Raw genomic sequence first — 11206 nt, 5'->3', positions numbered from 1 at the left:
TCAGTCAGTCAGTCAGTCAGTCAGTCAGGACACTTGCATTTATATATATAGATAGATAGATAAGATTTCTGTCTGTAAATGAAAATATTACAAAAGCAGCGTTTAAAAGAAAGTTAAAACTAGAGATGTTGGAAACATACTTACCGAAAAAGTAATAAGCTCAAACAAACATGTACATATTAAAAATCAATAACAATATAAATAGCTACATACTTACCTATAATATTATAAAATCATTACAACATAAATAAATAAATGCATGCTTTCTTTTTTACTAACTATATTAGTATATAAGTCACGACTGTAAAGATTTACCTTAATATTAAGTAAGAGTTGAGTGCGGCGCGCCAACAAACTGATTACTCCAGCTTGGCGCATTTATTATATATTATGTACCGATGTAAGTGTTTATGTGAAGAAAAGAATTAATAATAATAATAATAACGAGCTGAATGGGAAGTGACGTCCCTTGGGTCCCATACCCCTGAGAGTCGGTCAGGCCCCTCTCTCCGGCTTGCCTTCATGGGCCGGCTGGAGTGAACACTGAGCAGGGGCCGCAGGACTCTCACCACTGGCTTGCCTTAACCGGCCGTCCAGAGTGGGGTGTCAGAGCTATATGCTCGCAGGGTGGAAGTGAAATTTGCGTAAGACGCGAGTTGGCACAGTGGCTGATGTTTACAGCCACTGGGTAGAAAGCGGTGTACAGTGTACACCTCTCCACACCCTGAGCCGCTCATGCAATGTTGTCCTCTTGTCGCTCCGTGCGAGCGACCTTTTTCGGGGACCCATATAGTGAGTTGGCGAGTCACCACCTGTCCATTTTTTCGTGTTTTTAAACATAAATTGGGGCAGGTGCCATAGTATTTCCATAGACCCGGTTACCAGTACACTAACATCTCAACACAATAGCCCAGTTTCTTTTGTTTCTTATCATTGCAATAGTCCTACACTAACGGGGCTTATCCTTGGGTGCATTACTATAGTGCATACAGGGATAATCGTCGGGTGGTGTCACATCACCTTTTAGAGTAAATTGTCTTTTTACAAGGGGCCTCTGCGTGTTGGCTTTGGCTCCACGCACGCCTTCCAAATGTCCGGGACCCCATGGTCCCGAGATTATGTAAAGGACGAACATAATAATAATAATTCTACATGACATTAAAGCTCTCAGGGGCCTCTACGTGTTGGATCTGTATCCCCACGAAAGCCTATCAAAAGACCGGGATTTATAGGCCCGTGAAATCCAAAATGGAGTACAAATAATAATAATAATAATTTTGCCTGTGCAATTGCGGACGAAGTTATCATGACGAATAACTACGGGAGATATATCCTGAAGGACGGTACGGTCGACATATGTCGGGCATGCCGCCGTCCCGGAGAGTCACTCAGGCATATTATCTCCGGTTGTTCTCATCTTGCTAACGGCGAGTACTTGCACAGACATAATCTCGTAGCCAGAATTATTCACCAGCAGCTTGCCCTCCTACACGGCCTTGTGGACCGCGAAGTGCCGTACTACAATTACTCACCTGCGCCAGTTCTCGAAAATGGTCGTGCCACGCTCTATTGGGATCGATCTATCATCACTGACAGGACTATTGTAGCCAATAAGCCTGACATCGTGCTGATAGATCGATCGCAGCGCCGGGCCGTGCTTGTCGACGTCACCATCCCCCATGATGAGAATCTCGTGAAAGCCGAGAAGGACAAGTCCAGCAAGTACCTAGACTTGGCTCACGAGATAACCGCCATGTGGGATGTTGACTCGACGATCATTGTTCCTATAGTCGTGTCAGCGAACGGTCTCATAGCGAAGAGTCTCGACCAACACCTAGAGAGACTCTCGCTGGGTGGTTGGATCAAGGGTCAGATGCAGAAGCCGGTAATTTTGGACACGGCGCGTATAGTACGTCGATTCCTCACTCTGCGGCCCTGACCACCGGCAGCTTGGGCCCTGCCCCGCTGCCGACGGCACCCTAGGTTAGGTTTTTTACTAGTAGTTCGCCCCGAACTGAGAACTCGCAGTTAACCAAAAATTATTATAGAGCGATTGACTTTGTTGCACCTACTTAGGTATCGTATAGTGCGTCATAAAATAGTAGAAAATAAATGAGGGCACCACTTTCTACGTAACTGTCACATTTTTGACGTAAAATGCTTACACATGGCAACAATTTAGTATGGACATTTTTGAGTTCCATTTTATTCAATTCCTACTATTTCATGTCGCACTATAGGCTGCAATGGATCAAAAATCGCCTGGATTTATTGCAAGGTATGTGGACCCTTGACTGATAGATTTAAGCAAAGAGTAGTATGTATTGTATAATATATAGGACAAAGAGAGCCCTCTCGTGGAACTTTGCATCCATTTTGAAGTGCCATCTGTAATTCTTAACCAGAAATATCAACGTCAATATCATGGGGGGGGGGGGGGGGGGGGGAGAGGCATAAATAGCGTCTAAGTATGTTACGAACGTAAAAAACTTTGACTTTGAAGAAAGGCTTCAGGATATTTATTAATACACGAAAACAGATTAGATACTTTTAACTTGACTGTTGATGTAAATAAATTACCTATCATACACGGCTGGAATAACACACAATTGACCACGAAACACAATTACACGCAGCAGGTTGTGAATCTACCCGCCATAATTTTTCTAAATTTTTTGGTAATAACTAATAAAGTTCTCAGCAACTGTGATGGGCTGATGGCGTATGAAAACTTTGTTTCTTTTAACATTGTAAAACTGAAAGTATTTTTATTTATCTGAATTATGTCGTAGTACAGACAATAAATGGAGTATTTTAATAACAAAACTTCCGTGAGTGACCATTAATACGGGTCACGTATATTTAATAAATGGGGTGTTATAATATTTTGAGTTTTATTTGACAAAGTTGTTTTTTGTGACAATCGCCTCCATGGCAACGCTGTCCATAAATAATCTGTTCTAACAGATGTTTTTTTGTTTGATCCATTCCTTAGATACAAGACTTTTAAGACGTTCTGACGAATTAAGTGAAGCCATATTAAAAAAAAGTTTAGCGTTAAGTTATATAGATGTCGCTATTTTTTGAATAAAGTGCTTTATATACGACTGTCCCTCCCCTGGATTTAAGTCATCATAGAAATCATAGAGATTAAAATAAACTGTATCTGTGCTAAGCCGAAATATTTCCTGTCAAATGTCAAATACCTATACTATGTTTATATTATTTTATTTTTATCTTGCTAATTATTTCAAAAAGGTAAATTTAAAAACGATAGGTATTATAAAAGTGCAAACCGAGCACTTTCATTTGATACTAAATTCGACCATGTTTTTTTGCAAATAAAATGACCAGAATAGAGACTAGGCCTCTCACAAACAGCTTTTTGGCCTTTTAAGCTCTTCTACCTCAATAATCCCTTAATCGAGCCTGCTCATAATTTAATCACTAAAATATAATGCCCTCAACTACACGTTTACCGAATTTCATTTAAGTTAGAACAAATTTACTTAAGTTCTTGAGTATCAAACTATCTTCTGACAGTTCAGCTTAAAAACATCGAAATGCCGGGACGTGCCGCTAGCCAGCCGCGTGATCCAAGTCGAATGTAAGAACTTCGCTTCGCTTCGCTCGTTCGTTCGATAATGTGTTTATATGTATTTTTTATTGTTTTTTATGTGCTTTTGTATTTTACTTTTATATTCATGTTATAAACAACCTAACTTAAGTAGAAAAATAATAAATGAGAATAATAATAACTAGTAGTTCGCCCCGAACTGAGAACTCGCAGTTAACCAAAAATTATTATAGAGCGATTGACTTTGTTGCACCTACTTAGGTACTCGTATAGTGCGACATAAAATAGTAGAAAATAAATGAGGGCACCACTTTCTACGTAACTGTCACATTTTTGACGTAAAATGCTTACACAACATGGCAACATTTTAGTATGGATATTTTTGAGTTTCATTTTATTTAATTTCTACTATTTTATGTCGCACTATAGGCGGCAATGGATCAAAAATCGCCTGGATTTATTGCAAGGTCTGTGGAACCCTTGCCTGATAGATTTAAGCAAAGAGTAGTATGTATAATATATAGGACAAAATGATCCCTCTCGCGGACCTTTTTTGCATCCATTTTGAAGTACCATTTGTAATTCTTAACCAGAAATATCAACGTCAATATCAGGGGGGGAGACGCATAAATAGTTGTTGCGAACGTAAAAAACTATGACTGAAAAAACGCTTCAGGATATTTATTAATACACGAAAACAGATTAGGTACTTTTAACTTGACTGTTGATGTAAATAAATTACCTATCATACACGGCTGGAATAACACACAATTGACCACGAAACAATTACACGCAGCAGGTTGTGAATCTACTCGCCATAATTTTTCTAAATTTTTTGGTAATAAAGTTCTCAGCAACTGTGATGGCGTATGAAAACTTTGTTTCTTTTAACATTGTAAAACTGAAAGTATTTTTATTTATCTGAATTATGTCATAGTACAGACAATAAATGGGGTGTTATTATATAGGTATTTTGAGTTTTATTTGACAAAGTTGTTTTTTTGTGACAATCGCCTCCATGGCAACGATGGCCATAAATAATCTGTTCTAACAGATGTTTTTTTGTTTGATCCATGCCCTGGATACAAGAGTTTTAAGACGTTCTGACGAAATAAAGTGGAGCCATATTTAAAAAAAAAAGTTTAGCGTTAAGTAATATAGATGTCGCTATTTTTTTCGAATAAAGTGTTTTATATACGACTGTCCCTCCCCTGGATTTAAGTATAGCGTATAGAAATCATAGAGATTAAAATAAACTGTATCTGTGCTAAGCTGAAATATTTCCTGTCAAATGTCACATACTTATATTATGTTTACATTATTTTATTTTTATCTTGCTAATTATTTCAAAATGGTAAATTTAAAAACGATATTATAAAAGTGCAAACCGAGCACTTTCATACTAAATTTGACCATGTTTTTACCAAATAAAATGACCAGAATAGCAAGACCTCTCACAAACAGCTTTTTGGCCTTCTAAGCTCTTCTACCTCAATAATCCCTTGATCGAGCCTGCTCATAATTTAATGACTAAAATATAATGCCCTCGACTACACGTTTATCCAATTTCATTTAAATTAGAACAAATTTACTTTAGTTCTTGAGTATCAAACTATCTTCTGACAGTTCAGCTTAAAAACATCGAAATGCCGGGACGTGCCGCTAGCCAGCCGCGTTATCCAAGTCGAATGTAAGAACTTCGCTTCGCTTCGCTCGCTCGTTCGATAACCCTTCATGAGCGCGTCCGACTCGCACTTGGCCGTTTTTTTATACCACGTCGGGCGGTAGATTGATGGTAAGAAGTTGCCGTAACTAATGAACACCTTAAATATAGGCCTTACAAGGCTTGCAACCTGCTTTAAATTTTAAGTAAATAAATAAATAAGCCGCAAACATTTAGGTTCCAAAACGTTTTGGCATTACTTATCACACAGGTTTTTCCGAAGCTGAATATTTTTTTTTATGCCAATGAATTAAACACGCTGTAAATAATTCACAGACGAAGTGACGAGCAATGAGGCTAGTCTTAATGAAACCATAAACGTGAAAACCCACCGGAAAAGTTCTACAAAGCATTAAAAGTTGTAGCCAAGCGAACTCTTATCTAACAAACGCACCGAAATGAAGTGGCCGATTCTGCTTTTCAATTTGATACGGTTTCCACCTTATTTTGATTCAAACTAGTCGTGTTATCAGACATCTCACGCGTATCAAAAAGTGCGAGCGAGATGCCTAATGAGACGACTCCAACAGGCCTATTATGGATGGCTTTATCCACGTGAAAAAGTATTTTACACACGTATACGTAATATACACTCTGTGGCAGTAATACGAGCAAAAAAATTAACTGTAGGCTGTACTCCTCATACTGACCAACATTTGTTCAGCAACTTTTAAAAATAATTTGTGGTTTGATTTTTAAGACACTTTAAATTTTATTCTAAGACGCAATGTATTGCGAATTTTGTTATGTTTAAGGCGTGACAAGCAACGTCAATCACAATGATATGGCGTGGCGATGGCGTCCATTGAAGATAATATTTATTTTGTATGAAAAATAGGGACTCTAAATATACTGGTACGCGCCCCGCGGCCCACGGCGGGTTGGTCAAAGACACCTTCTCTAAATTCAATTTTTAAACAGTTTTTTTCTCGATTTTAGCCACCGTAGCCTATGGAGACTAACAAGTAATGCTAAGCGGTTTTAGTAGTCTATGGATGTTTATATATTAAGGGTGTCACATGCGCGTTTCTGACTTATGACGCAATTGTTCCTACAATACTACCTAAAATAATAAATGTGTAAACCGAGCACTTTCATTTGATACCAAACTCGATCATACTTTCTTGCAATTAAATAGCAAGACCCCTCACAAATAGCTTTTTAGCACTTTCAGCTCTTCTAGCTCAATAACCTCTTGTTCGAGCCAGCTCAAAATTTAATGACTAAAATATAATGCCCTCAACTAGAGTCTGGCTACTGAAATTTTACCCAAATGTTTGGCGGGAAATTCAAAAAATCTTGGGCTGGTCACACTTTGTGTAGTAGGAATTATAGTTTTGATACTAGAAAATATTTTTGATTTTCTGTGCACACGTAAGGTCCCTAAGGATATAAGTAAGTTAAATATACGTTGAAGTGCACTCAAAGTCAGCTCACATAATTTCTACCACTATGTAAAGTACAGACAACTATAAACACATACGTTAACACTTTCTCGCCATATACCATTGTAACAAGGCGAAAAATTAAATGTAGTGTAAATAAGACCTAGCTCGATAATACCGTAATATTAATCCATTACCAAAAAAAATACATATGTAAGTACTATGCCAAATATGCTAAATGCAAAGTATCAAAATATTTATTGAGCACCAACCTTCTAATTTGTTTACATTTGTTTAGGAGTTGTAAACATTGCAGTTTTTCGTTATACAACACTACACGTCGACTTCGCACATTGTCGTAATTATTTACGAGCTTAAATAATAGTTTGCGAACCTCACTCAGTATAGACATTATTAATATTATTTAAAATAAACCCCTTATAAACCGCAAACAATTTGAATGAATGACATAAATTGACAACTAACTTTTAGCTTTTTTTTTAATCATAGACAATTGGTGATACAACAACGAAATATCTGTCAACAAATTTTGGCTAGCCAGACTCTATACGTTCACCCAATTTCATTTAAATTAGAACATTTTTACTTAAGTTATCGAGTATCAAACTATCCTCTGATAGTTCAGCTTAAAAACATCGAAATGCCGGGACGTGCCCCTAGCCAGCCGTGTGTTCAAAGTCGAATGTAAGAACTTCACTTCGCTTCGCTCGCTCGTTCGATTATTTGTAAGAAAGGGACAAAATATAATTATGCTAAATCATGCCCGTAAGTATGCACGTAAGTTAAGTGAACCGCTAGCGCTGATTGGGGCGGGTTTCCAGGTCGTGTCAAAATAAGAGAAATACCATATCATTTTTTTTTAAATAGAATCGGCCCCCAGGTCATAAAACTGCCGTCACCAACTCCTAAGTCGTGTCAATCACATATAAACGTGCAATTGCTGCGCAAGACCTTTTTACGTACTTTTTACAGCTTTTATAGCTGAACCTAACGGTTTAACCTTCATATATTCAATCGCAGAAATCGCATCGGAATACCTACTTTTTTATACGACCGTTGTTTTTAGGGTTCCGTACCCAAAGGGTAAAAACGGACCTTATTATTATTACTAAGACTCCGTTGTCCGTCTGTCCATCTGTCTGTCTGTCACCAGGCTGTATCTCACGAACCGTGATAGCTAGGCAGTCGAAATCTTCACAGAGGATGTATTTATGTTGCCGCTATAACAAGAAATACTAATAATAAGTTTTTGACAAAAATTTCATTTTTGGTAGAAGCTTTTATCGCTGACTGTACTTTTCTTACGACAGACAACTAATACTCATCGAGACAATTCTAAAAACCCCTAACACAATTAGGTTGCGTTGTTTTATCACAGAGTTCCTATGGCCACCTCCTGTCTCCATCATCAGATCAGTTCGACAGTACCATATTATTGTATTGTCATCAGAACTACATACAGCTGCCAATTTTCATGACGCTATCATCCTTGGAAGATGGTTAAATTAGTTACCTTAGATTCCATTACATAGTTAGTTACATACAGGTCGGCCTAATAAAAGCTTGTTAAAAACAGAATATAATCAATATTTAAGTGGGGCTCCCATACAACAATCGTGATTTTGCCGTTTTTTTGCGTAATGGTACGGAACCCTTCGTGCGCGAGTCCGACTCGCACTTGGCCGGGCTTATTTACGGGCTCGTATGTGTTTTATGTTCCTTTTTAACTCGACTTAACAAACCATAACAATGTTCATAAATCTAATACCTTTAACGCCACTTGCGCCATTCAACTAACCCGGGGTTAACCGGTTAAACCTGGAGTTACCATGGTTACCAGTACAATTTGACACTGGGTTAACGGTTTAACTGCTTAACCCCGGAATAGGGGGATGGTGCAAGTGGCCCTTAAGTGAGTAATTCTTGTTTATTTATTTATATGTACATTTATTTATATATATGTCGAATACCGATGGTCCTAAAAGCGGTGGGCGCGTGGGGGTAGTACCTAGATGTATTACTTCACAGCTAAGCCAGTACCTACCATTGCTACCAGTGAATGAAATAAACATTCGGACTCGTTAACCATACTAGTGCCTACTATACTTCAGTACTAAATGTTTAAAAGAACTAATTGCTATTTTTAACTCAAGGGAGCGATATGAAAGTAAAAAGAAACCGTTTAAATCTTTATTCAAGTCAAACTAGGCCGGCTCCAACCCTACATATCTGACCTGAGAAGATTTAGCCCTATACGGGACCGGCAACGAACTCAGAGGGACAAATCTTTTCAAAACAAGTTAAAACAACACATAACACATCATTTCTTTATTTCACAAAAGTAAGCTTCTAATGAAACATAAGAAATCAAAATAACACTTGAAATAAAACACTTAGCTAAATGGTTAAAGAACGCGGGATTCTATAAGCTATCAGAATAATCCTTCAGGTATAAACCTTCAGGAACGTAGCGAGTTAGGCACGAGGTTGGCTAACGAGTACGTCCGATCTCTAGCGCGGTCCGATCAAGAAGAACTACCAGCGGCGGAGTCTCTCTGCTCCCGCCTCAAAGTCAAGTTGGCAAACCTGCTCGACCAGTCTACCAACATACCGACAAAAATGCCAACTCGTGCCTACGCTCACTCGAGAGAAACCTCTCGAAGCCTTCTACCTGTTATCTCAGTTCAACAACACGCCAATAGATGGCGTTACTCTCTACGCAACTTTATTTCAACAATGCGCCAATAGACGGAGTTACTCTCTACACAACTTTATTTATTTTGTTACAACCAAATAATACGTAGCTCAACATTGCTAATCGATTTTATACAGGCGTCTAAAATAATGAACTACAACGCTGCAATACGTCTTTCTGGTGTCAGGGTCCGACATACAGTGGAAACTGGATAAGTGGAACCTGGGTTAGTGGAAAACCTCTTTAAGTGGACCCAAGTTCTCGGTTCCAGTCCCTTGGCAACGAATTACCTCTATAAGTGGAATTTTGGGACCTCTATAAGCGGAATCCATTTTTTCGAAAATTTCTTATTTTTACCTCTGTAACTGGAAGCAGCCGTCTCCGAAACCTCTATGAGTGGAATAGCTCGGCGTTATAAAATTTGTATTTTTAATAAACCGTCACAAGGAGGGTAGTTTGTTTCGTTAACATTATGGTTCGTGTTTTAACTACGTATTTTGTATGAGATCACACATCGTTCAGTTTTTTTTGCATTAAAGTACAATCGGTACATTGATTTATTTAAAGTCAGGATTACATACCTATTTTTGTTAATACATACATATCTACATACATATTTACAGTGGAAACTGGATAAGTGGAATCGCAAGGGACCGGCTGTTTAGTTCCGCTTATCCAGGTTTTCCATTTATCCAGTTTTCCACTAAACCAGGTTCAAATAAAACGTTTTCTCACTTACGGAGGCTCTCGTTAACAGAGGTTGTGGATGCTAGTAATGTCGCTTATAGAGGTCATGTATGGTATGATCAAGACTTAAATAATCATCTTTTATTAAATATGTATGTAGATATGTATGTATTAACAAAAATAGGTATGTAATCCTGACTTTAAATAAATCAATGTACCGATTGTACTTTAATGCAAAAAAAACTGAACGATGTGTGATCTCATACAAAATACGTAGTTAAAACACGAACCATAATGTTAACGAAACAAACTACCCTCCTTGTGACGGTTTATTAAAAATACAAATTTTATAACGCCGAGCTATTCCACTCATAGAGGTTTCGGAGACGGCTGCTTCCAGTTACAGAGGTAAAAATAAGAAATTTTCGAAAAAATGGATTCCGCTTATAGAGGTCCCAAAATTCCACTTATAGAGGTAATTCGTTGCCAAGGGACTGGAACCGAGAACTTGGGTCCACTTAAAGAGGTTTTCCACTAACCCAGGTTCCACTTATCCAGTTTCCACTGTAATAAAAGATGATTATTTAAGTCTTGACCATACCATACATGACCTCTATAAGCGACATTACTAGCATCCACAACCTCTGTTAACGAGAGCCTCCGTAAGTGAGAAAACGTTTTATTTGAACCTGGTTTAGTGGAAAACTGGATAAATGGAAAACCTGGATAAGCGGAACTAAACAGCCGGTCCCTTGCGATTCCACTTATCCAGTTTCCACTGTATATATATTTCGGGGATCTCAAAACGGCTCTAACGATTTCAATGAAATTTGCTATACAGCGTGACCTTAGCCATTGGACAAACCCTGAAATCCCACGTAGGGTTACTTCTAAGAAAATAATGCTCTAACAGTAATATTTTTTTAATAAGAACAAAAGATAAAAAAATAAATTATCAAACAAAAGTATTTCCAATAATCGACAACATAAAGAAAGATACTGTATTAATCATTGGCAGTGCTTTTGACAATTTGTTTGAAATTGTGCAGCAATGATGACATAATTTGTCAAAAGTCAGAATCTTATTAATGTCATAAATAAAAAGATAATCAAAACAG

At 37.8% G+C, this 11206-nt stretch overlaps 1 long non-coding RNA gene across 1 annotated transcript; it reads left to right on the top strand.

Annotated features, from left to right (window-relative positions):
* Nucleotides 1-455: 455 nt before the first annotated feature.
* LOC134799767 (uncharacterized) lies at nt 456-1146 on the top strand. Its single transcript, XR_010145458.1, has 2 exons — nt 456-644; nt 707-1146. It is a non-coding gene; the product is annotated as an uncharacterized LOC134799767 (long non-coding RNA).
* Nucleotides 1147-11206: the final 10060 nt, after the last annotated feature.

This window comes from Cydia splendana, chromosome 19 (genome assembly GCF_910591565.1).
Source record: "Cydia splendana chromosome 19, ilCydSple1.2, whole genome shotgun sequence".
NCBI classification, from domain to species: Eukaryota; Metazoa; Arthropoda; class Insecta; order Lepidoptera; family Tortricidae; genus Cydia; species Cydia splendana.
This window is presented reverse-complemented; position numbering and strand designations above follow the sequence as displayed.